Consider the following 26,219-nt stretch of genomic DNA (forward strand, 5'->3'; position numbering starts at 1 on the left):
CCCCGCTTACTAACTCATTATTGCCTGAAGCTAAACCACTCTTTGGACAGGCATGGATATATACATATGAGTGCCTTTTGTGTTTTATTAGTTTTATTACAAGTCCACTTTCTTACGATGCCCATTTTTAGTTGAAACCCCTCCTGAAATCATATCATGACTACGTCTATGACACTCGCCTATTAATTTAGAGCGTTTTAATTTCGTGTCTTAATTTCTTGCACTTAATTTTTTTGTTTGCATCGTTAGCCTACGTTTCAAACCATTTCAGATTGTTACTGTCCAGACTGCAAACTGCAGTTGCAAAAATACTCTTTTCAGTATCCTGAACCGACTGAAAAATGTTGAAGCTTTTGTGACATAGATCAAACTTGAAGTGTATTTGTAACCTCTGGCTTGTTTCCATCCCATGTCGATCCCACTCGTATTCCTGGCCCAACTATGTCGACCAGTTGCTTAGTGAGCAGTCTTTTTCTTCGTGAGAACAAGCATTCCAAGCAACCTTCAACAGCCGATGGGGTAGTCACCGTTGGATCTTGTATTTTTATGCGTGAAAAGATAGATCCTTTACTGTCGCTATTCCTCTTCTCTATCTCGTTCACATTGACTTACATGGACCAAAACCGCTATCGATAGCAGCAGAAATGTTCACACATACAAGACTCCACGTGTATTCTGTCTATAGTGAAGAATTGATTGTGAGTGTATTTCCCGTATTTTCGAAGAAGCAATATTTTTGTCTTTTACAGCAGGCTCATGCTATATATTTCAGAAATGGAACTGTACTTACTTACAACGTACTTTCAGGTTTATGATTCCATCAATATTGGAAAACTGTAGCTCTCCTTGTAGCATTCTTAATTTTTCAAGGAATTATAAATGTATTACTTATATGCCACAAAGGTTTCTTATGTATAAGACTTGCAGACGAAATCTGAAGACTGTCTGCACACTCTCTGCACTTTCCTGACACTCAGATATCACACTTTCCTTGTTTACGTGTAAATGTTAAATAAGACTTCAGCATACATATGGAGTCACAGAAGTACCTTAAAAGTCTTTCGAATTTTTTTTATAACGCGTCAACGTCAACGTAACTTGGTGTTGCTACCTCAGTAAGTAAAGTGGCCGATAGCGACGCCTGCCATCTCTGAACGGCTCTTGGAACTGTCAGAACCTGTAGTCGAGTTCACCTTCTCGCCGCTAGGTATCGCTCATCGCAGAAGCCTGCAGCAGCGCTTCAATCAGAAGTTCAAAGCTTCAGCCACTCGTTTAACAGATTTAAGCATACCTCAACTTAACAGAAAAAAGTTGTTAATTTTCTTGGTGGTACTAATTGACGTTTGCGCGTTATGTTAATTGCAATTTGTTAAATCTAATTCGTTAGATGAATGTGGTCTTCCTCCCTGTGAATATTTATCGAATGCGTCCGTATATTATACAATGTTTAGTTAAAGCTGTCACAGTTCATGGACTGCTGCATTCAATAGGGTTGAACATGTAACATTTCTCTAGAAATCGTCTTCAACGTCATCATCTTTCATGCAGGGTTTTACCGTCTAATTGCTCTGACTCCACAAATTTTACGCACACCGTTTACTTGATCGATTTATGGCTGTCCCTCTCCGAATTTTAGGTCAAAGCTCTAAGCTCTTTAAACATTTATCCACATTTCTCTGTAGTCAGTTATTTTCTCATCAATAGAACCTGAATTCAACTCAGAATGAACTCAGTATGTCTTTTCTTCAGAAGTCACAGAGTTTACTCAGTAATTTCATCTCTGCTGCTTGTATTTTGATGTTATCTTTCTCGTTGGTCATGTAATTCACATTTTTATACAGCATTAATTGTATCGCAATAGTTTTATAAAATTTATTTCTGTAATTTTTTTAGCAACATGTTCTGTTTATTGTTTAACAAATTGCATGAAGTTTTTGCGTAATCGTAACTGGTCTCAGAACACAGACGTCTGAAACTGCGACAAACGTGTTTCTTCACTGTGCATCAGTATTATTTAGGAACGTACTGAGTATTTACCTTTTATTTAAAGTAATGAAATAGTCTTCCTTTCGTATTCGGCAGAACTGATTTACTGCTTTCTGGATCTCTTCCCTATTTTCTTATATTATCATTTAACATGTATTTGTGTGCTGATGATGTACTCAGATTTACATAAATTCTCGATGCAAATGTTGAAAATAGGTGCTGAAATGGAACACCTCTCCCTTATTTATTGATTTTTACCTCATCTGTCCTCATCATTTTTGTTTTACATTATTAGTTTTTGCTTGTCCGAATGAGATGTTTTGGGTAGCCGCTGTCACTCATTAATGAAAATATTTTTATTTTGATCAATTCGATCGAAATTTTCCTTAAAACCTAGAAAATCAGATGAAATGTCAAGTTTAAATTCTCTTCATTTTTATGCAAGTTATTCCTTTGCAAAAACGTAGTCGTTACACGAACATCCTTTTCTAAGTTCACTTTCTTCTTTTTAGAGCAATATCTCAGCTCGAACTATTTTGTATAGTCCAAGATATTTATGAAGATATTATACTTATCATTAAACAAACTAATGCCGCTGTAATTTTCGCGTTCCCTTAAATTGCTCTGTTCGAACGAAAAGACAACTTCTGCGGTTTTCCATGAACTTGGATTTGTACTCCTGCCCATACTAAAGTAAGAATCTGAGTGCCAGCGTACTCGAACAATTCTGCTGGTTCCATCTCTGCTTGTAGCTTTAAATTTTTTCCTACTTGTTTTCTCGTTTTGTAGCTCGTCCATTTTTATATTTTCAATAACTGCAAAGTCTGATACCTCATCAGAACACATATTATTCCAGTCATCATCTAATGTGTACTATAACTTATCGTAGGGCTAATATATTGACCTTCTTTAATTCAGTTTGGTTGTCGGTTTTTCTGATAGTTTAAAGTGTTTTACTGTCTTGTATGGTCAAGTTTGCTTTCTGTGTATATTGTTTGTATTGTTTCTCATGAGGAAGACGAATTTGTCCCAAGAGTATTCATGGACCTACCGAGTAAGGTGTCTAAAATAACTTTTTTTTGCGTGTTCTTCACAATTCTCTCTTCCTGTTATTTATCATTCAACATTCTTAATTTTGTCTTGTTTTGTGTGTTCATTGATTTGCCTCTTGCTTCTTTTGGTGCATTTTCTGCAGAAGTTCCTTTATTTTGCAACTCTTCATCAACATCATCTGTATTTGTTGCTGTTCTTAGATGTACATTCAATCCCAGTTCATGCCGAAAGACAACACACACACGCACACACACACACACACACACACACACACACACACACAAAAGTATATTGCAAACACTAGCGCTACCACACTACCAAAGATGACTGGCCTTGGAAGTTTATGATGGTTAATATCAACTATTGACGGGTGAGGTAGGATTAACTCTGTCCCTCTATTGTTTCACCAAGAAGAGATCACGTTTCCAAGCAGAATTTAAGCGAAAACTCCATCTCTGTTCGCAAGGTCACTTGCTAATTCAGTCTGAGCTGCTTCATTAGTAACACTATCCCAACAGCTGGAAGTGCATGCCGGAATCTCCTACGTGAAAATAAGGAATGAAAGTTAAACCAGAGTTGGAGACAGGCTAACTCCTCCTCTTTCCTGACAAACCCCATTCTGTGCTAGAATTTACTTTTTTGTCGTGCCACGGGTCGCTTAATATGTCTAGGACTTCGTTGATTTTCTAGTCGCTGGTCAGCTGAAGTTTAATAAAATTACTCAAGGTTTCAATGCTTAAGTTATTTTGATTTTGCAAGTTCCTTCACTTCGATTGCTTTCGGAACAACGATGTCTTTCACACGCTAATATTTTGCAATAAAGCAATGAAGTTGCTAATAAGGTAGGTTTCAACAAATAAATATTCTATTGAATAAAAATTTTATGACGTAAAAAACCTTTTAATGCCTGAAATGTGAATATAATTATACAATTAGAGCACTATAACTAGTTTCGGTTGCTTTCTGCATCCACTTTCAGAGCTTCCAAACAGTGAAAACGAGTTGAATATGTAACGAATTCATCATCATTAGCTGCAGTCATGCTCTATCATGATTTATTGCTATGAGCCAAGAAGAGTAGGACAGTATGTAGTTAAAAGCTAGATAGACAGCGAGCCAGGTTACGAAGAAGGAAAATGGCCAATCGAATTAGTGACAATTTGAGTAAGTGTTGAGGTGTCTTGCGAGGCTACTTGGGGATGTAGGATTTTAGTTTTACTCTTCAACCTGTGCACATTTAATCAGGATATTTTATGCCCCATGATCAATCACTCCTTTGTAAGCCAGGTTACGGACAGCTGACAATTTTTATTCTTGCATATACTTTTATCACTATAATAACTGCTGTGGAATTGCAAATAATGGACATTTGATGCAATTTTTACTAACGCAACTGTTCATTTTCCTTCTTCATTACCTGCATCTTGCGACATGGTTTACAACCTGGTTCGCTCTCGATGAAACTTTTAACTGCTTACTGTCCTAGTCTTGTTGGCCCTTTATACGAAACCATATCGTTGCATGATTGTAGCAAATGGCGATGTTTTACAATGCTTGTTTACAATTTGAACGATCTGATAAAGCATATAGAAAGCAACCGAAACTAGTTATCGTGCTTTAATTGTATAGTTACATTTGCGGTCCAGGCATTAAAAGCTTTTTACATTAAAAAATTTTATATAATAAATTACTTTACGACCATTATCTCCTTTCTGACAATGTCAGGCGCCACAAATCAATATTCGTTGTTAAAACTTGTAAACGATTATATCTTCGATGCTACTGTGGAAACTCTTCTCAGAGCTAAGGCGAGTTCTTGAAAGTAACGTGAAGTGCAGATTGTTTTATCTGCCCGCTTTCAGTGTGACGGTATGAAGCTTACGTAGTTATTGGTGCAAAGTTTTCCAAGCGCTGAAGATTATAATCAGTTTACTCGGTACTCGGGAAACACGGTTGCAAGAATGCAACTACGTCAAACTAATTTTACCCCAGCTTTTCTTTTAATGAAGCACTGGAGAAATCGTAGAAGTGTAATTCAGTTTATCAGTGGGAGTGACACTGCGAGTTCCATTCAGGCCAATTTGTCTGGATGAGCTGTGGAGCACTGGGCAGGCGTCTTCAGTAACAAAGCAAACGTGCTGCACTTATTGTCTCAACATGAGCGTAAAGAGTGCTTCTGCTTGCCTTCAGTGTTGTACCGCGTTTTGAAACACACTGACGCTTCAAAACATTGTGACCAATGACCACAGCGATAATGAAAGTTGGGTGGTGGCGTTGCGAACACTTGATGCTGTAGGGAAAGTATGTAAGCGGAAAAGAGGGGAATTCACTCTATCGATGAAACGGAGCGCAGGGGGGGGCAGTCCACTCGCGTAAAAGGAAAGGGGTCAATTGGATCCGGCCTCCGCCTGGGAATGAGGACTACGTGGACATTACTACGCGCCAGCTACATCCATTCATGTCTGATGTCTTCCCCGTCAGCGGAGGCATCTTCCAGCAGGATAGCCGTCTGTATCATAAGGTGAGAATCACCCTATAGTGGTCTGATGAGCATGATGGTGAGTTCACGTTGATGTCTCGACCACACGCTCCTCTTGATCCTACTCATTAGGAACGCTATTAGGCTCAGCTTGCTGCACACTGACCACCGTACGGAATTGCCTGTCCTGTTCATAGACGTTTAGTGCCACATAAACTTCGGAAACCCACCAAAAATTTGTCGAATCCATACACGTAGAATCGCTACTGTGCTAAATTCCAAAGGTGAACCAACACACTGGTTTCATTTTACTCCTACTGGTACACTTTGATGTACTCTTATGTTATCTACGGTATTGTAGTGCCTGTGTTATTCTAAATTACAATGTAAAGTTTCTTTGGACATGTACGTATAAAGAACTTTGTATCGTAATTGGGAATAACACTGGAACTGCAATATCGTATTTATTCGACGACACTGAGCAAGCGACATTCAAGTAAAATGTCTCACCTGTACGGAAATATATATAATGGGTGTACGACTACACGTTCTAGATGCATGGTTGGGCTTGGCCGTGGGTCGTTCACGCTTAGCTGATTCTGCCACTCTGACTGAAACTTGGATGTGGTAACACTCGAACGTACTGGACTGGGAACACAGAATGTGCGGGTGTTGAGCTACCATTTGAAGTTAAAGTGGATTTACTCACCCTATGGCACAATCCTCCGCTATACGGCTGAAAAATGGAATACCTTCGAAACTTAACCCGTCCTCAACGGGGTGCGACACGTCCATATTGAACCGCACCACCAGATACTTTCGAATCTCACGATAACTGGTTGCCGGGTGATAGTTATTTTCGATGGTTAACCGAGGACCTGGTCCGAATGTGAACAGCTAGGCTACGTACGTACAGAATGCCTGAAACACCATCTCGTGCAGACGCCCTCAGGCGATCATATTCGACTGTTGATAGCGACATTTATACTGATTACGTACACTACTGGCCATTAAAATGCTACACCAAGAAGAAATGCAGATGATAAACGGGTATTCATTGGAGTAATACATTATACTAGAACTGAGATGTGATTACATTTTCACGCAATTTGGGTGCATAGATCCTGAGGAATCAGTACCCAGAACAACCACCTCTGGCCGAAATAACGGCCTTGATACACCTCGGCATTGAGTCAAACAGAGCTTGGATGGCGGGTACAGTTACAGCTGCCGATGCAGCCTCAACACGATACCACAGCTCATCAAGAGTAGTGACTGCCGTATTGTGACGAGCCAGTTACTCGGCCACCATTGACCAGACGTTTTCAATTGATGAGAGATCTGGAGAATGTGCTGGCCAGGGCAGCAGTCGAACATTTTCCGTATCCAGAATGGCCCGTACAGGACCTGCAACATGCGGTCATGCATTAACCTGCTGAAATGTAGGGTTTCCTAGGGATAGAATGAAGGGTAGAGCCACGGGTCGTAACACATCTGAAATGTAACGTCCACTGTTCAGAGTGCCATCAATGCGAACAAGAGGTGACCGAGACGTGTAACCAATGGCACCCCATACCATCACGCCGGGTGATACACCAGTATGGCGATGACGGATACACGCTTCCAATGTGCGTTCATCGCAATGTCGCCAAACACCGATGCGACCATCATGATGCTGTAAACAGAACCTGGATTCATCCGAAAAAATGAGGTTTTGTCTTTCGTGCACCCAGGTTCGTCGTTGAGTACGCCATAGCAGGCGCTCCTGTCTGTGATGGAGCGTCAAGGGTAACCGCAGCCATGGTCTCCGAGCTGACAGTCGATGCTGCTGCAAACGTCGTCGAACTGTTCGTACAGATGGTTGTTGTCTTGCAAACGTCCCCAGCTGTTGACTCAGGGATCGAGACGTGGCTGCACGATCCTTTACAGCCACGCGGATAAGATGCCTGTCATCTCGACTGCTAGTGATACGAGGCCGTTGGGATCCAGCACGGTGATCCGTATTATCTTCCTGAACCCACCGATTCCATATTCTGCTAACAGTAATTGGATCTCGACCAACGCGAGCTGCAATGTCGCGATACGATAAACCGCAATACCGATAGGCTACAATCCGACCTTCATCAAAGTCGGAAACGTAATGGTACGCAATTCTCCTCCTTACACGAGGCATCACAACAACGTTTCACCAGGCAACGCCGGTCAACTGCTGTTTGTGTATGAGAAATCGGTTGGAAACTTTCCTCATGTCAGCACGTTGTAGGTGTCACCACCGGCGCCAACCTTGTGTGAATGCTCAGAAAAGCTAATTACGAGGTTTGTCCGGAAAATACGTATAAAAGTTGAATAATAACTTTATTTTACAATTATTCAGGTATTACAATATGGTCTCCTTCAAAGTACTCGCCCCGAGATGCGATACACTTCTGCCAACGCCGTTTGCACCGTTGATAACACTGTTGAAAGTCTTCAGTTGTGATGTTGTTTAGTTGCCGTGTCGTTTCCGCCTTGATGGCTTGCACATCTCCCAAGTGCCGGCCCCGAAGCACCATTTTGCATTTCGGGAACATGAAGAAGTCACACGGGGCTAAATCGGGTGAATAAGGAAAGTGGTCTGTCACGGTGATTGAACTTCGGACCAAAAACTCGCGCACAACGAGCGACGTGTGAGCGGGCGCATGATGAAGGATTCACCTGCCCCCTTTTGCCAACTCCGGTCGAACTCGGGCCACACGAGCTCTGAGACGTGTCAGAACTTCAACGTAAAAATTTCCGTTCACTCTCTGGCCGGGAGCGACAAATTCCTTGGGAACAATGCCCCTAGAATCAAAGAAAACAATCAACATTGTCTTCACATTGGACCTTGATTTTCGCGATTTCTTTGTTCTCGGTTCTCCTGCTAGTTTCCATTCCTTGCGCTGAGATTTGAGCTCCACGTCGAATTCTTAAATCCAGGATTCGTCTCCAGTGATGACTCAGTTGAGAAAGTCCCCTCTTTCCTCTGCTTCCAACCAGTCCTCACAGCACTCAACCCTCTTTGCTTTCTGTTCTGGCGTCAAGAGCTTCGGTACGATTTTCGCACACAATTTCTTCATTTCAAGTTTTTGTGTCAGGATTTCGTGAACGATTGTTTTGGGGATTGACAGCTCGTCAGCAATCATTGTGACTGTCAGTCTACGGTCTTTAAGAACACAAGCCCGAATTCGTTCAACATTTGCATCGGAACTCGATGTCGACGAGCGTCCTGGGCGAGGGTCATCGTTCACTTCTCGGCCATTCCGGAACCTTTTTAACCACTTGTTCACGGTTGGTTCCTTCAGAGAATTGTCTCCGTAAACCTGTTCCAAACTCTCAAAAATCTCACGGCCATTCTTGCCTAGCTTTGCAAGAAACTTGATGTTGACGTGCTGTTCCTCAATCAGAGAGAGCTCCATGCCGACGGCAGGTGAAAAGGGGTAACTGTCAACAAGCTGCCACACACTCCCACCTTCACGCAGAGTGCTCTGACTCGAACTGAGCGTTGATGGGATTGATTACAGCAGTAGTCCCACCTGGCGGTGACTGCAACTTGTAATATAAAGACATTATTAAACTTTTCTACGTATTTTCCAGACAAACCTCGTGTTTGCACATCACAGCATCTTCTTCCTGTCGGTTAAATTTCACATGTGTAGCACGTCATCTTCGTGGTGTAGCAATTTTAATGGCCAGTAGTGTATGTTGCGGCGGCGAGACGGGATACGCCAGCTCTGTATGACGATGTTGGTGCAAGCCTTGGAGGCCCCTGCCACAGTTCCTGAGGAGCCCCCTGCGTCTTCTAGCGCCCATGCCTCTGTTGCCCTGACGTCGAGCCCAGGAGGAACGCATGCAATGCTACAACGACAAGACGAATTTGCGATGCAAGTTGAAGAACAGTATGCCGCGTCCATCTCTGCCCTGCGCCGCACGCAGAGGCGAGACGGCGCAAACAGAAATCGTCGACGCGACATAAGAAACGGTGAGTCAACTGATACACCGATCCAACACTGCCAGTCCTAACATACCAAGTGGTTCGATGTCTTCCCCCGCTACCGGTGGGACCGAGCACTTTGGGGATACGGGAGATCACTGAAACCGCGCCCCTGGGGATGCACCCACCACTACGTCTGCCTCTCGGGATCAATTGTTGTCGTAGCCCAGTGAGACTGAGAGCAAGAGATGGAGATGTAGGATGCGTTTCAGGTCCCTGGCGATACACTGACGACGTTGGCCGAGTGTACGTTGGCGGCTACAGACGCGTAGGCCGGCATCTGCTCACCTGTAAAACCAAGGGCAGCCTCCGCGACTTGATGGAACAGGCATACCATTCGCCATGACCAATGTCAACGGCATTACTTCCGCTCTCAAAACCCGTCTACTGCAAGAGAGCTGCGGATGAGAATGTTATTTTCGTTCAAAAAATCCAACAAGAACTCTGTCTCTATACCTATGGACATGAGGCCTATGCCTTGCCTTCAGATGTGGGTGGAGGAGAGACAGCTATCCTGCTCAGGGAAGAGATTGTGGCAACTGATGTATTCTATTTACCGTCGGCTCGTGGGGTCGCACTCACGATTTGTACAATTCGTCTGGCGAACCTGCACGTCCATCGCGGAACAGACACAAAAAGAGAACGTCGCACCTTTTATGCCGAAGACATAGCACTGTTCTTACAGGGCAATGGCGACCACTCGGTATTATGTGGAGATTTCAGTTGTATGTCCAGGCCAACCGACCACTATACCACCTGACCGCCATTTCAGGTGCTTGCAAAGGAACTGACTTTGTTGAACACATTGGTCATACAACACGACGATCGACTTTACTAGCCATTCCGCGAGCCGTTCGGATCAAGTTTGCGTCACACGCAGCCTGAGTTGGCAGTTGACGACGCTGAGATGTGATCAGCAGCACTCACAGGGCACCTAGCTTATGTGAGTACTCTCGCCTCCCATCACCAAAGCGTCCGGCGAAGCGACTGTTTTTGATGAGGTAAATTTCAGACGCCCGGTTGAGTCCACGTGGAGCAGATGCCAACAACCCCCATAGAGTTCCACACGTTAATGGTGCTTATGGTGTGTCAATCCCGCCTTGTAACGAACATTAGCCAGCTAGAGAGCGCTGATATACTGCGAACAATGAATTCTACCAAACTGCCCTCCGTGAATTGGCTGTACAACCGCTGTCTCCAGAACGACAATCGGCAGAACACCACCTAAAGGCACAACTGCCACGTATCACCTCAATACGTCTCGCGGATGTGCGGGTGCTGTAGAGGACAGCTGGTGATGATAGTGGAGAACGATCTTTCCACCACCATATCATTCAAGACAGGAGAAGACGCAAGAGGCGGCTCATTACAGAGGTCGAGATAGAGGATGGACGAGAGCCGAAAGGCAAATGGATATCATCCAAGCGTTCTCAAAGTCACATACACTTCTCTCCGAGCGAGTGTACAACATGGATGTAGGAGTTAGGGAAGTCCTACCCGATCCACTCGCCTCTCGGAATCCACAAGATGATGCTTCTGTCGGAGGCTAAGTTGCGCAGTGCTTCCAACAAAACGCGGGGCCCTGACGGACTCCCTCTTCAATTTTACAAAAGACTTTTTGACCTCATGGGCCAAACGTAGGTCAGGATGTACAGAGAACTCCTGAACCCCGATTTTCAAGTACCATGTGAATCCACTGAGGGCCTCTTGGTTCCAATGCCCAAACCCGGCGGAGGCTGCCACCTGCTTGATTTTCGCCCATCGACATTGTAAACATCGACTACCAACTTTTGACACGCATCCTCCGTGAGAGGCTCAAATCTACGGTAATGGCGATCTTTCATATAGATCAGACCTCCCTCGGAGGCAATACTAATGTGTTTACGACTTTGAGCACCTGTAGAGACGTGGTGGTGCTGATGCAAACATGCCGTCTCTACGGCACTGTTGTTTCGCTGGATTTTGACCATGCTTTCGATCGGGCCGAACATGGCCTCCTGCGTGCAGTTATGGAACACATTGGTGTCCCGCGCGTGACGACATCTATTGTGCTTTGGTTGATCCAGGTCGCAGTAAACGGCTATCGGTCCGTCCCTGCTTGTGTCAACAGGTCCATCAGACAGAAATGTCCTATTTCCGCCATGTTATCCGCCATGGCCCTCGAACCCATTCTTCATGAACTGCGGCGACGCTTGGAAGGACTTACTCAGCGCTCCGTGACCTTTCGATATGGCGCATACGCCTATGATGTGATGTTCTTAGCACGAACTGGTGATGAAGTACGTACGGCGCTTTCCTGGCAGTGTGGGGTGGTGGCAGGCAGTGTGATCAACTTATGGAAATCACGCACATGGAGGTGGGACGAGGCATGCCTCCAGAACTGGATGTAGTCCTGACACAGGTCCCAGTGCGCAAGGTCTTACAACGATTCCGGACGCAACCTCACCTCAACCAGTTTTGATCGTTAGACATTCTACAGCGAGCTCAGTACGCCAAGGTGTACATGGCTTCTCAATTTAACCATTACGCCCAGATATTACCGATAACAGACACGACAGCTTCCAGGATACAGGCAGTGTTCGCACATATGGTGAATGCTGGTGCAATTTTTAAGATCTGTTTTGCTACTCTTACTTTACCCTTCCACAAAGATGATGTTTGACTCACTCAGGTGAAGCACAGTACCTTCGCTCAATGCGGAGACTTCGGCTTTGACCAACAGACAATTTTCATGGCATCCTGATAGCAGACAAGCTGTGTTCACCGGTACCTATTGGACATTTGTATCGCCCACAGTATCTCATATCCGCCTCGAAACCGGCTAACGACATTCTACGACAACACCCCGTGTTGACTGCATGCGTGTTTGGCGAGCCATTCACGCGCCCTTCTTGTCCACTTTCTTTTTTGATTTAATTTTTTTTCAACGCTAGTCAAAGAAATGGTAAGGCGAAAAAAATAGTAAGGCGACTGCTCGCGATACGCGTAAAATAGTGGCTAGCACAAAAAAAAAATGACAAAAATGGCAAGGCGACCGCTCGTGAAAAGCAGGAAATCCGGGTTCTAGTCTCGATCCGGCACAGATTTTCACTGTCGTCATTCCGTTCTACAACTGATGGTTGCCCTTATTCGCAATTACGAACATATTTAATCTATTCTGTTATCGATCACATCATTTCCCGCAAATCGTTCTCTACAATGTTTTGATACATTTCTTATAAATTATTTTGTGTGCAGGGATAACTGACGCCTGCCATTTCAAGTAAGGCTCGCGCGCCAAGCCAAAGCTCTGAAAACACGGTTCGGTCGTTTGTAACAAATTGCTTCGATGTCAGGAGAATAAGTAAACTTTAATGTATTTCGGAACGATTTTAAAGTCGTTCTCTTCCGCTTTATACCGTTATAAACCATTTATTAGAGCTCATTGCACTGCAGTTACGCCGTTGTTGGTGAATAAATTAGAAAGAAATTCCTAACTTTGCAATGGCTATTTAGCGGATAAGAGGAGATAATTATCCTCTAGTCTTCCTTTTCCCTGTATTAGACCCTTTTCCATCACGAACTAAACGCCAGTCTGTGCTGGCCATTTAGGCGGAACTGATCGTTGTCGATCACTTCTTGTCTGTGATTCCCCGTGCTGGTTCATTTAAGGTAAAGTTTCTTGTAGCCATATTGTTAAAACTGACATGCATACATAGCGAATTTGCTGATTTCGGAATCGAGTCGTAATTTTAACATTTATGATCTTATTACTGGAAAATTTCTTCTAGGATAAGGTTTTTAGCGATTGTTTACAACTGTATGCAAATGCAAATGTGTTCATAGAATCCAATTTTGCTGTAAGTAATTGAAAAGCACGAACATAGGAGTTTCAAACATGTTCTAAAAGGAGTACATAAACGCACAGAAAGTGATAATGGAGCTAATTGGAACGTTATTTCATATGAGCTTTAACTTGCAGTTATTTTACATTGTTACACTGCTTGGTCTTTTTGCGGCAGTTGGCACATATAGCTGCTATTTCAATTAAATGCAAACATATTCACATTTTGTAGCAAAAAGCGACAGAATGTCATTCAAGACGGATGTTTCGACGTGCTATTCAGATAGGGAAATAGGTTCTTTTGCACTATATACCGAAACGCGTAAGTAAATATACGATTTATTACTAAAATATATCTTTATGATTTCTCGATAGTTAGAACATTTAATGGACGTAACCTCACTTACAATAACACAACGTAACTGAAAATAACACCAATTAAATTCTCCTAAATATAAATCGAAATATTTGATTCCGTTTGATTTTATAATATTCTTGGTATCAAGGACGTGTCGCAAATGCACTGCACAGCAAGTCTAAGAGTTACAACGTATAATCAGTCTCATACTGAATGACCATCTTTTCCGGTATTGTCACAAGAATTTCGAAGTTCCGACAAATAGTACTTTGAAGATTTTGTTTCAGTTGAAGTGATAAAGTTCGGGGCACTTTTTCTTCTAAATCTGTGCATTAGATCACCATAAAACGTTTCCTGGCCCTGTCAGGATCGTTATGCTGAATATGTACGTGGAATACGACAAAGCATACAGTTATTTTGATTGACGACTACTGCTACAGATACATATAGACTGCAGAGACAAAGAAAGTGGTCCACCTGCCTAATATCGTGTAGGACCCAGGCGAGCAAGCAGAAGTACCGCAACACGACGTGGCATGGATGAAGTAGTGCTGGAAGGAATTAACACCATGAATCCTGCGGCGTTGTCCATAAATCTTTAAGAGTACGAGGGGGTCCTCTTCTGAACAGCAGGTTGCAAGGCATCCCAGATATGCTCAATAATGTTCATGTCTGGGGAGTTTGGTGTCCAGCCGAAGTGTTTAAGCTCAGAAGAGTGTCCTTGGAGCCACTCTGGGCATGTAGAGTGTCACATTCCTGGTACTGCCAAAGTCCGTCGGAATGCACAATGGACATGAAGCTTACGTACGTGTCACCTATCAGAGCCATATCTAGACGTATTAGGAATCCAATATCACTCCAACTGCACGCGCCACAAATCATTACAAACACTCTACAAGCTTGAACAGTCCTCTGCTGACATGCAGGGTCCATGAATTCATGAGATTGTCTAATACGCGTACACGTCCATCCGCTCGGTACAATTTGAAACGAGATTCATCCTACCATATAACATGTCTCCACTCATCAACAGTCCAGTGTCGATGTTGACGGGCCAAGGCAAGGCGTAAAGCTTTGTTCTCTGCAGTCATCAAGGGTACACGAGTGTGCCTTCGGCTCCTAAAGCCCATATCGATTATGTTTCGTTGAATGGTTCGCACACTGATGGCCCTGCATTGAAATATGCAGCAATTTGCGGAAGGGTTGCACTTCTGTCACGCTGAACGCTTCTCTTCTGTCGTCGTTGTTCTCGTTCTTGCAGGATATTTTTCCGGCCGCAGAGGTGTCGGAGGTTTTACGTTTTACAGGATTCCTGATATTCATGATACACTCGTGAAATTTTCTAACGGAAAAATGCCCACTTCATCACTACCTCGGAGATGCTGTGTCCCATCGTTCGAGCGCTGGCTTGAACACCACGTTCAAACTCACTAAAATCTTGATAACCTTCCGTTTTAGCAGCAGTAACCTATCTAATAACTGCTCCATATCTTATATAAGCGTTGCCGACCGCAGGGCCGTATTCTGCCTGCTTACATATGTCTCTATTTGAAAACGCATGCATGTACCAGTTTCTTTGGAGCTTCAGTGTAGTTTTCAGCTTACCAAGACAATATTTTTCACCACGGCTTTTTCCTCCTATTCGCATCTGAGTTTTTGTGTATGACCTTGGACTTTGGTTTCACAAGTGAGATCAATTATATGACTGTGAATGTGTCAGGTGGCTATAATTTCACACCTTACAAACACTAATCCACATACTTTGCCGTGAACTACAACCACAATTAGATATCATTTGATAGGTTGTACATAGTGTATATGAATATTTAAAGGGGACTGAGATTGTCACATACGCCTTGTAAATAATTGATAACGCTTATTGGATGAAGGGTGACGGAGTGTCTTTATTATAAAACGGCGTAATGAACGATTGCCTATACTAACAGAGGTTGGAACGCCAGTGGAGATGAAACGGCAGGCAGAACTCAAGCTCTGGGTGGAAGGCCCGCAGAGGTGTTGGTCCTGCTTAAACATGTCGTGGCACCTGAGCTCTAGAGCACAACAGGGTGGCGGGCAGCCGCTATTGTAGTAGGGCCGGAAGGATAACCGGATAATACTTTAGAACTCTGCAAATTTTGGACGCAGGTGAGAGGAACGAAGAAGCAGCACCTCGGAAACCACGCAGGCTGGGTTATTTCCAAGGATTTTTACTCAGAAGCGTACCATTGTACGAATATAGGTTTTTCCTCGCAAAATTTTCGCGCTGGACGACAAAAGACTAAAAAATGGTTGGTCAGCGTTCGGAAGAATCTGTAGAGAGGGAGAATATTCCGTGGTTTCGGGAATATGATTCGTTTTCAGAATTACGACGGTGGGGAGATGAGTCTTGCTGGGAAGCCAGCGGTGCAGAGACGAGGTCTTCCGTTGTGAGCGCCCGTGTGTGACGGTCGATGGATATCAGCTTTGTTGGTACAGACGGACTTGCTGTCTTTGCTCTAGGGAGAGTTCATAGTTAGAACAGTTAGGAACTGTACTGTTGCGAACCTATACGATTCTGGACTTCACCTCCGAGTTGGAAGACGTCGTTGAGTATACAGCGTTCAGTAACTGAGAATACTGCCTCTGCCTATACTTACGTTGAGACGTTATTTGAACTGCGTCCTTATGGCAGGGAGTTCGCGTTTCTCGCCTGTAGAACACAGAGAGGAGAAGGCAGTCAGAGGACCGCCTTCTGCCGTCCTAGTGTTTGAAAGAGTTTTTTTGTGGTTGGAGTTCTTCCATCGTCGCAGACGAGAACGAGAACTATCACTTTGACGCACCGGACGCAGTACATGCGGTAATATAACAAATTGCTTCGGTTTATTAGGGCTATAAAAGCTAAACAACTGTGATCACGTTTGGTTATTTCCACTGAGGTTCCACACCATTGCAGAACATCTTTGGAGTGTTTGGTATGTAGATGATGTCAGCCATTTTGTGTTATTGAAATCAGAGCGCGCAGTCATAATAAGGGGCAAAGTTGGGCAATTGATTTTTAATTTTATTTAGGAAATGTAAACTTCGTAATATAAAGGTTGTTTTTTTAATCTATAATAAATATATAAGCGGGGACAACGTTTATCATTTAATAGTGTTAGTTGCCTTAATCGTTTATTTATGTTTAGGTTGTAATTTATATGTTAAAGTCCATTAAGAGATCCTAAAATCTGCTTCAGGGAGTAGTCCGACAGGGTCAAATCTTCATTTTAGCGTTTATTATTTTCCGTTCCGCACATTTATTTTTAGACCCGCCTAGAGTAGCATCTTGGAAATGCTGTCCTGCCGTACATGAATTTACATTGAAGGACTGAGCAAAAAGTTCACATATGCGTGTCACTCGTCACTGTTGGCTGAGAATATCGTAAGTTGTCACACAGGAGCGGAAGTTGTAATTTATGCAACTTGCCAGAGACTCTCAGTTTTCTACGATGCTTCGGCTCGTAAGACGCTCCTGGAGTTCATTACTAATACCCAACGGTAGGATGTACCACAGCTGAAAGGAAGTGTTCCACGTCAAATAAAGCTGCTGTAGGTATGATTGTCTTTCTATTTGATCGTGTTAAGTATCGCGAGAAAGCACAGCAACTGAGAAGGCACGGATAAATGATAAAGCAGGCCGTTTACGAGCTTGCGTTTTCTCGACAAAAACTGTTGTGCCCACAATGAGGTCGAGGCAATCGCTAAGCCCCTTCCGGCTTGACAGCGAATTACGACACAGGGTCTCGGGTAAGCCGGGTTCCGCGTAGCTACCGGCTAGTGGTGCGAGACGGGCCGATCGCGTAGCAGCTGGCCTGCCTGCTCTTCCACAAAAAAAGGGGGGGGGGGCTACGGCTCGGGGAACGTGCTCGCTGGTACCCCGTTAAATCTAGTGAAATGGTGTAAGAGGGAACAATGAGACCGACACGGCAGTAACTAAGAAACGGGAATAGCTGTGCGCACTGCGATACACGCCTACTGAACTCGTTGCTCTTTTCCTAAATCCGAAATCGATAGCGATGACACATCGATAGTTTATGTTCCAAAGAGCCTGTAAGTAGTATAAGTCAGTAAGTGACATATTTGTAAGGAATGTAATATTAATTTTTTGTCCTTTCTCTTTCACTATAGATCTGTTACGTGTAAACTGTTGTTATTGAATGACCTGCGGTACAATATGAGTGACATTATTTTCATTATACTTATTTACGTGGCTGGCTCTGAGCACCATGAGACTTAACTTCTGAGGTCATCAGTTCCCTAGAACTTAGAACTACTTAAACCTAACTAACCTAAGGACATCACACACATCCATGCCCGAGGCAGGATTCGAACCTGCGACCGTAGCGGTCGCGCGGTTCCAGACTGGTGCGCCTAGAACCGCTCGGCCACACTTATTTATGTCATGCAGAACATTGAGCATGGATTGCTCCTTACGTGTATATTGTCTAGATGGATCGATAATCATATAACACCATTCGCAACTGTAATTTGACTATCATTCTCTGTTTGTTGACTTATAGCAGTAATAAATTTGTTGTTTCAGTAATTAGACAGTTTTAGAGCTAATATTTCGTTTGTTCACAAATTATAAGCACTGTTATAAAGATGATACATACATTATTTGGTTGCACGTGTATCTATGGTTGTTTGTAGTATGCTATGTTCATAATGATCGTGGGTGCAATTAAACTTTTACTTCAGAAGATTGTGAAACGTTATAGCATATTTCTGAGGAAGCTGAAATTTATAAACACATAGGAAAACAAACACAAGACATCCTGAACGAACAGAAGGATCTTACACATCAATACTATTTTAAAAATTTTAAACAGGTATACAGGGTGAGTCGCGTAAGGCGTAACACCCCCTTTATTCCGGAGGCGACTGCACGTATCGGCATGCGGTTTTCGGCGAATCATAGCGGATTATGGGGCACATACGTTGGTACATGCACCATGATCAAAACGTTTATATTGACCGAGATAATGAGGCAAGTACATGTTTTTTTTAAATAGCACTCTATACTTTTTTTTACCATCGTTCGAACGCTCTGGAAAAGACGCGTATAGTGATGTAACGCATGTTGCCTATTGCGATTCAAACTTTGCTTAAAAGAGGACGGATGAGAATTTACCTTCGTAGCGTGGGCCGTGCATGCTGCATACAGCACCGCAACTCGGCCTGCGGGTCGCGCGAGTCGTGTTTACTGTCTGCAGCCGCTTCCGGCCGCCTCGACCTTCAATCGTACAATATTTCCCAGCCTCTTTTAAGCGAAGTTTGAATCACAATAGCAACATTCGTTACATCACTATACGCGTCTTCTCCAGAGCGTTCGAATGATGGTAAAAAAAGTGTAGCGTCCCATTTAAAAAACACATACTTGCCTCATTATCTCGGTCAATATAAACGTTGTGATTATTGTGAATGTACCAAAGTATGTGCCGCATAGTTCTAGGAGCTACAGTCTGGGGCCGCGCGACCGCTGCGGTCGCAGGTTCGAATCCTGCCTCGCGCATGGATGTGTGTGATGTCCTTAGGTTAGTTAGGTTTAAGTAGTTCTAAGTTCTAGGGGACTGATGACCTCAGAAGTTAAGTCCCATAGTGCTCAGAGCCATTTGAACCATTTTTTTGTGCCCTATACTCGGCTATGATTCGCCGAACACCGCTTGTCGAAACGTGCAATCGCCCCTGGAATAATGGGGGTGTTACGTCTTACGCGACTCACCCTCTATATTAATAGCAGCCACTACCCCTATTAACGTAGACTGCTACAAACGTACATCAATCACAGACACAAGCGCAACCCAATCGATTGTGAGCGAGCAGCGATATCGTAAAGCCATATCGCGGATATGAGGTTATTTATCTTTGGTGTGCGCGAAGGCGCAGGCTCAGGTAATGTTAAGCTGTGTTGAAGTGAGAATGCAATTTTAATGTTATGTTTCAAATGTAAACTCTTAATTTATCAATGTGTTTAATGAACAAGATTACATCAAGTTTGTAACGGACACTGATTTGTGAAAGAGGATGATTAATGGAACTAACTCTATTCCAGAAATGGATCGTCAGAGGCAAATATTGTATTCACATTTCTTTCTTTTTTTTTTCATTATTGCTGCACCATCAGACTAACTTGGTTATTGTACTGAGAGTTGCTAGATTTGAAAGATAGGAAAGTGTATTGTTTGGATGTTAAGACGTTCATTAAATTTAAAATCAGCCATGAGCACTTTACACAGATGCAAAAAAACCTAGTGTTGTCATTCATGCTCAGATGTCATTTTTCACTTACGTTTCTTTTATAATTTTTAAGTGACCATGGTTTATTTTAAAAGCATACTTCGATTTGCAGCAGACAAAGAACTCATTGCACCTCACGAGTGTCTGTGTAGATATAGTAATTTGCAGCTTTAGGATACCAGCTCGCAAGACAAAGCAGTACTGCAAGGCATTATCCAGATTTATGCAGAACAGATGCAAGGACTAAATATTTCGATTTTTAAAATTCAATCTGGGCCGACTTACGTCATTCAGAAACAGTTAGATTTTCTGACAAGTTTTGCGAAACTAATTGTCGTAGGTTTTATGTCAAAGTCCATTATTCAGGTAGTTTATACTGTTCAAAATTCTTGCAGTCAGATTACTAACTTTTTCAGTATGAAAGACTGCCCTTTATGTTATGACGATTGTTTATCATTACAATTCAGCTTTGCCTTCACATTACAACAGTACAATTTTCTGTTACGATTCATTATTACTACTGCACAGCACTTATTATTCAAAACAGAGTACATCAGTCATATTTTTATTATTAAAAAAAAACTTTCACTTGGTAACCCTACCAGAATGAGAAAGTAGAGAAGCGTTCAATGAAGCTTGTTTTAAATTGACAAATTCTTGTTCAGCTTGGTCGTTCCAGAACCAGTTGGAGTTTTTGCCGCTAACTTGACACAAACGTGGGGTATCGAGAGTCTTGTAGTGTACAAAATAGCGGGAAATATTTACCAAACCGAGAAAACTTCGGACTTGACGTTTGAAAGTGAGTTTGGTCATGTCACGGATAGCTTGCAGCTTTTCTGGGCCAGATTCAATGCCAGAAACAGATATGACGTGACCTAAAAATTTGATGTTAGATTTACTGAATTCAGGTTTGCTCAGGTTGATTGTAACACCATGGTCAGAAAAGACTTGTAACAAAGAATTCAAGGTATCATTGTCCTCATCCCTGGTCTTTTCGGTTATGAGAATATCATCAACGTAAACGGTAATCTTATTTTTCAAATGATCCGGTAAAACAGAATTTAAACCTATGATGAATGCTGCAGACATGTTTAATCCAAAGGGAAGTTTACAGAACTGATAGCATATGCCAAAACAGAGAAAGGCCATATATTTGCGGCAATTAGGGTGCAATTCAGTCTGCGGAAAACTGGATTTTAAGTCAAGAGACGAGAAAACTGTGACGCCGTGAAATTTCTGAAGAATCTCTTCCAAAGTTTGTGGTCTGTTGGTTTCGGAATAATAATGTTGTTAATTTGTCTCGAATCGAGAACAAGCTTCAGTGAAACATCTTTCTTCCGCACAATATGAAGCGGACTGTTATAACGGCTGACTGCCGGCTCAGTAATACCTTGTTGAAGCATGGAATTAATTTCTTCCTTAACTTTCTGACGATAAACAAAAGGAATAATGTAGTGTCGTCCAACAATGTTCTGAATTAGCATATTGCTGTCTAGACTGTTGAAAGTTGTGATTCTGCTGTTGGTAGTAATTAGGAAGAAATTGTTACTGCTGAAAATGTTGTAGGTTATTACCATTAAAATTCTGGTTGCTGTTAAAGCTTCTGTTACGTCTTTCATTACCAAAGTAGTTACCCTTATTGCGATTGAAAAACGTTCCAGAATGACCACCGTTGTGTTTGTAGTGAAAATTATGGTTGTTGTTAGAGAAGTTATTATTATTCTTCTACTGACAAAACGACAGATCAGTTTCAAGTAACTGTAAAATCTTACGAAACGCATGTGTCTTTGATCTACATCTACATCTACATCCACATCCATACTCCGCAAGCCACCTGACGGTGTGTGGCGGAGGGTACCTTGAGTACCTCTATCGGTTCTCCCTTCTATTCCAGTCTCGTATTGTTCGTGGAGAGAAAGATTGTCCGTATGCCTCTGTGGGGACTCTATTTTCTCTGATTTAATCCTCATGGTCTCTTTGCGAGATGTACGTAGGAGGGAGCAATATACTGTTTGACTCCTCGGTGAAGGTATGTTCTCGAAACTTCAACAAAAGCCCGTACCGAGCTACTGAGCGTCTCTCTTGCAGAGTCTTCCACTGGAGTTTATCTATCATCTCCGTAACGCTTTTGCGATTACTAAATGATCCTGTAACGCAGCGCGCTGCTCTCCGTTGGATCTTCTCTATATCTTCTATCAACGCTATCTGGTACGGATCCCACACCGGTGAGCAGTATTCAAGCAGTGGGCGAACAAGTGTACTGTAACCTACTTCCTTTGTTTTCGGGTTGCATTTCCTTAGCATTCTTCCAATGAATCTCATTCTGGCATCTGCTTTACCGACGATTAATTTTATATGGTCATTCCATTTTAAATCACTCCTAATGCCTACTCCCAGATAATTTATGGAATTAACTGCTTCCAGTTGCTGACCTGCTATATTGTAGCTAAATGATAAAGGATTTCTTTCTATGTATTCGCAGCACATTACACGTGTCTACATTGAGATTCAATTGCCATTCCCTGCATCATGCGTCAATTCGTTGCTGATCCTCCTGCATTTCAATACAATTTTCCCTTGGTACAACCTCTCGATATACTACAGCATCATCCACAAAAAGCCTCAGTGAACTTCCGACGTTTGTTGAGTTGCTCTTAACGCACTTCTCAAATTTCCTGGAAGTTTTGAAATAGAGATGTGGATCAGACCTGACGGGCTGAATGGCTCAAGTAAATGCTAGTTTTTTTGTACATGTATTCGAAGTACTGAGAAAGATAACTGAATAATGAAATATGGGCATAAATGACGGCACTAAATTTTTTGCATACTGTGAAGAAGCGCTCATGGCTGATTTTAAATTTAATGAACGTCTTAACATCCAAACAATAAATACAATCTTTCAAATACAGCAACTCCCACTACAACAACCAAGTTAGTCCGGTGGCGCCGCAATAATGATAAAAAAAGAAACATCAATATAATATTTACCTCAGACATTCCATTTCTGATATACAATTAGTTCCATTAAATTTCCTCCTTGACAAATCAGTTTCTGTTACGATCTTGATGTAATCACGTTCATTAACCACATCCTGAAATTGAGAGTTTACGTTTGAAACATAAGATTACAACTGCTTCCTCACTTCAACACAGCTTAACATTATCTGAACCCTGTGCCTTTGCGCACACATACGATAATTATCTAAGTGCTGCGATACAGCTTTACAACATCGCTGCTCGCTCAAAATTGATACAGATACCAAAATTATGCCTGGCACCTATCAATATCTCATCTGTATAACAGTGTTTATACTTCGCTGACTTATGATGTCGTATCTCCAAAACTGTCAAATTATTGTCATAAATTCATTACTACTTTAATTCAACAAATATAGAACGACAGTCAAAATACAGTTGCCAACTACCTTATGTGTATGTCGATCCATCTAAACAATATACACGTAATAAGCTATCCATGTTCTACTTCCTACAATAACATAAATATGTACAAAGAGTGTAATGTTATCCACAGTGTGCCGCAGGTCACTCCATTGTTAACGTTTAGCCGAAACAGATCTGTAGTGAAAGAGAAAGAAATAAAAAAAATATCACACTGCAGCGAGTCTGGACACTCTTTATAAATATTTGTCACTTGTCAAATTGATAGCTTCAGACGAAAACCGCTTTTTAAACTATAACCTAAAAATCTACGTAAAAGAGTAGCCACCGATGAAACATAACAGGCGCTTTCAGCCACTTCATAAAAAAGCAAGCAAACTTCGGCCGCTCTGGCCTTAGGCGTGCCAGTCAGGACTGATCGAACGCCGGGTTAGCCTCAGCCAGTGGCGGCATCTCGATGCCATATGGAGGGGCACGGCGTCAGAACGCCGCTTTCCCGACTAACTCGGCTTTGGAGATCTTTTAACTGCTACCCCTGGCTCAGCTCATCAGTTAGCGTTACGGGGCTGAGGGGAAATAGGTCCTGTCCTCGCAACTGAGGCAGTGGCAAGAACTGAATCCAGGTCCTCAACATGGCAGCCATATTCGTTGACCCCTCGACTATGACTGTGGAGGTCACTTCATACGATTGCTTTGCATTACCCGTCCCTAAACTTATCGTTCTCTGTACCTGTATTTTTATTACCAGCTTTCTTCGTGTGGTTAAAGTTCTTGTATTTGGTTCAGTTTTTTGAAATTATTCTCAACTTTAGTGACGTGCGCTGGACGTCAGAATCACCTGTTATTCGCAATGACGTAATAGCTGAAATGGATGATGATAATTTCCATGAACTAACTCTACAAATTTGCAATGGAGGCACTGCTCGTCTTAATTTGACACATTCTTAGAAAATCCATTTGAAGTAATTATGCTATTTCAGTGGAAACAAGAAGTCAAAATACCTCGAATCTGGTGATATTATATGTCTATTAAAGCAAACCGCTGCTATATTCAAAGACTTCTGTTACGATGCTAAGATTATTTTGCCTCCATGCCCATTATAAAGCTATCTGCAAACACGGCATTGCTAGTGCATACATCAGTGTCTGTTTGTGATTAATAACAATTCTGTATATTTCTGTCGTAGTACTTGCTTCCACGACACATTGATAACGCTGTTGCTGTACTGCTGCGTATCGTAGGTATAGGTAGACGAGATTGAAGATGTGTCATGTCTCAGGAGTAGAATTTGTGGCTGAGTAATATTCGCTATGAACTATTTATTATTTTTCGTAAGTTTGACTGCTTCGATTGACAGCTGAGTTAGTGATGTTATATGGTTTCATAATTGGAAAGACAGCACCAGCGAACAATAGCAAATTGTTTACAACTACCACACATCTTTATAAACGAATAACCCTATTATGTAAGTATACAACATCGCTGACTTACATGTCAATTGAAGCTGTCAAACTAATTGAAACTGCTAAAGCCGGTCGGTGTGGCCGAGCGTTTCTAGGCGCGTCAGTCTGGAACCACGCGACCGCTACGGTCGCAGGTTCGAATCCTGCCACGGGCATGGATGTGTGTGATGTCTTTAGGTAAGTTAGGTTTAAGTAGTTCTAAGTTCTATGGGACTGATGACCTCTGATGTGATGTTAAGTCCCACTGCGCTCAGAGCCATTTGAACCATTTGAAACTGCTAAACAGGATTTAGCGAATATTAATCAGCAACAAATTCCATTACTGAGACATTACATATCCACAATTTCGTCTACTCTACACCTACGATACGCACCAGTACAAGGTATTGGGCAGCGATAGCATTAACAATGTGTTGTGGAAGTAAGTACTGCGACAGGAGTATACAAAATTGTTGTTAGTTACGGATACAAATGCATGCACTAACAATTCCATATGCTTGCAGATATCTTGATAATGAACATGGAGCCGAATCAAGCTTGTATTACCATAAAATAACATCACAACAAAAGAACTGTGTATGTAACAACTTTTTGGCATACTCGAAATATAATGTGTTTGTAACAGATCTATAAAACTGCAGGCCCAGAACAACTTGAAATCTGATTAGATTAGATTAGATTAATACTAGTTCCATGGATCATGAATACGATATTTCGTAATGATGTGGAACGAGTCGAATTTTCCAATACATGACATAATTAGGTTAATTTAACAACATACTTAAGTTAATAAAACAATTTTTTGTGTTTTTGTTTTTCTTTATTTTTTATTTTTATTTTTTTTTATTTTTTTTATTTTTTATTATTTTTTTTAGTATTTTTGGTTTTTTTTCTTTTTTTTCTTAATTTATATCTAAAAATTCCTCTATGGAGTAGAAGGAGTTGTCATTCAGAAATTCTTTTAATTTCTTCTTAAATACTTGTTGGTTATCTGTCAGACTTTTGATACTATTTGGTAAGTGACCAAAGACTTTAGTGCCAGTATAATTCACCCCTTTCTGTGCCAAAGTTAGATTTAATCTTGAATAGTGAAGATCGTCCTTTCTCCTAGTATTGTAGTTATGCACACTGCTATTACTTTTGAATTGGGTTTGGTTGTTAATAACAAATTTCATAAGAGAGTATATATACTGAGAAGCTACTGTGAATACCCCTAGATCCTGAAATAAATGTCTGCAGGATGATCTTGGGTGGACTCCAGCTATTATTCTGATTACACGCTTTTGTGCAATAAATACTTTATTCCTCAGTGATGAATTACCCCAAAATATGATGCCATATGAAAGCAATGAGTGAAAATAGGCGTAGTAAGCTAATTTACTAAGATGTT

This window comes from Schistocerca piceifrons, chromosome 8, assembly GCF_021461385.2.
Source record: "Schistocerca piceifrons isolate TAMUIC-IGC-003096 chromosome 8, iqSchPice1.1, whole genome shotgun sequence".
In the NCBI taxonomy this organism is placed as follows: Eukaryota; Metazoa; Arthropoda; class Insecta; order Orthoptera; family Acrididae; genus Schistocerca; species Schistocerca piceifrons.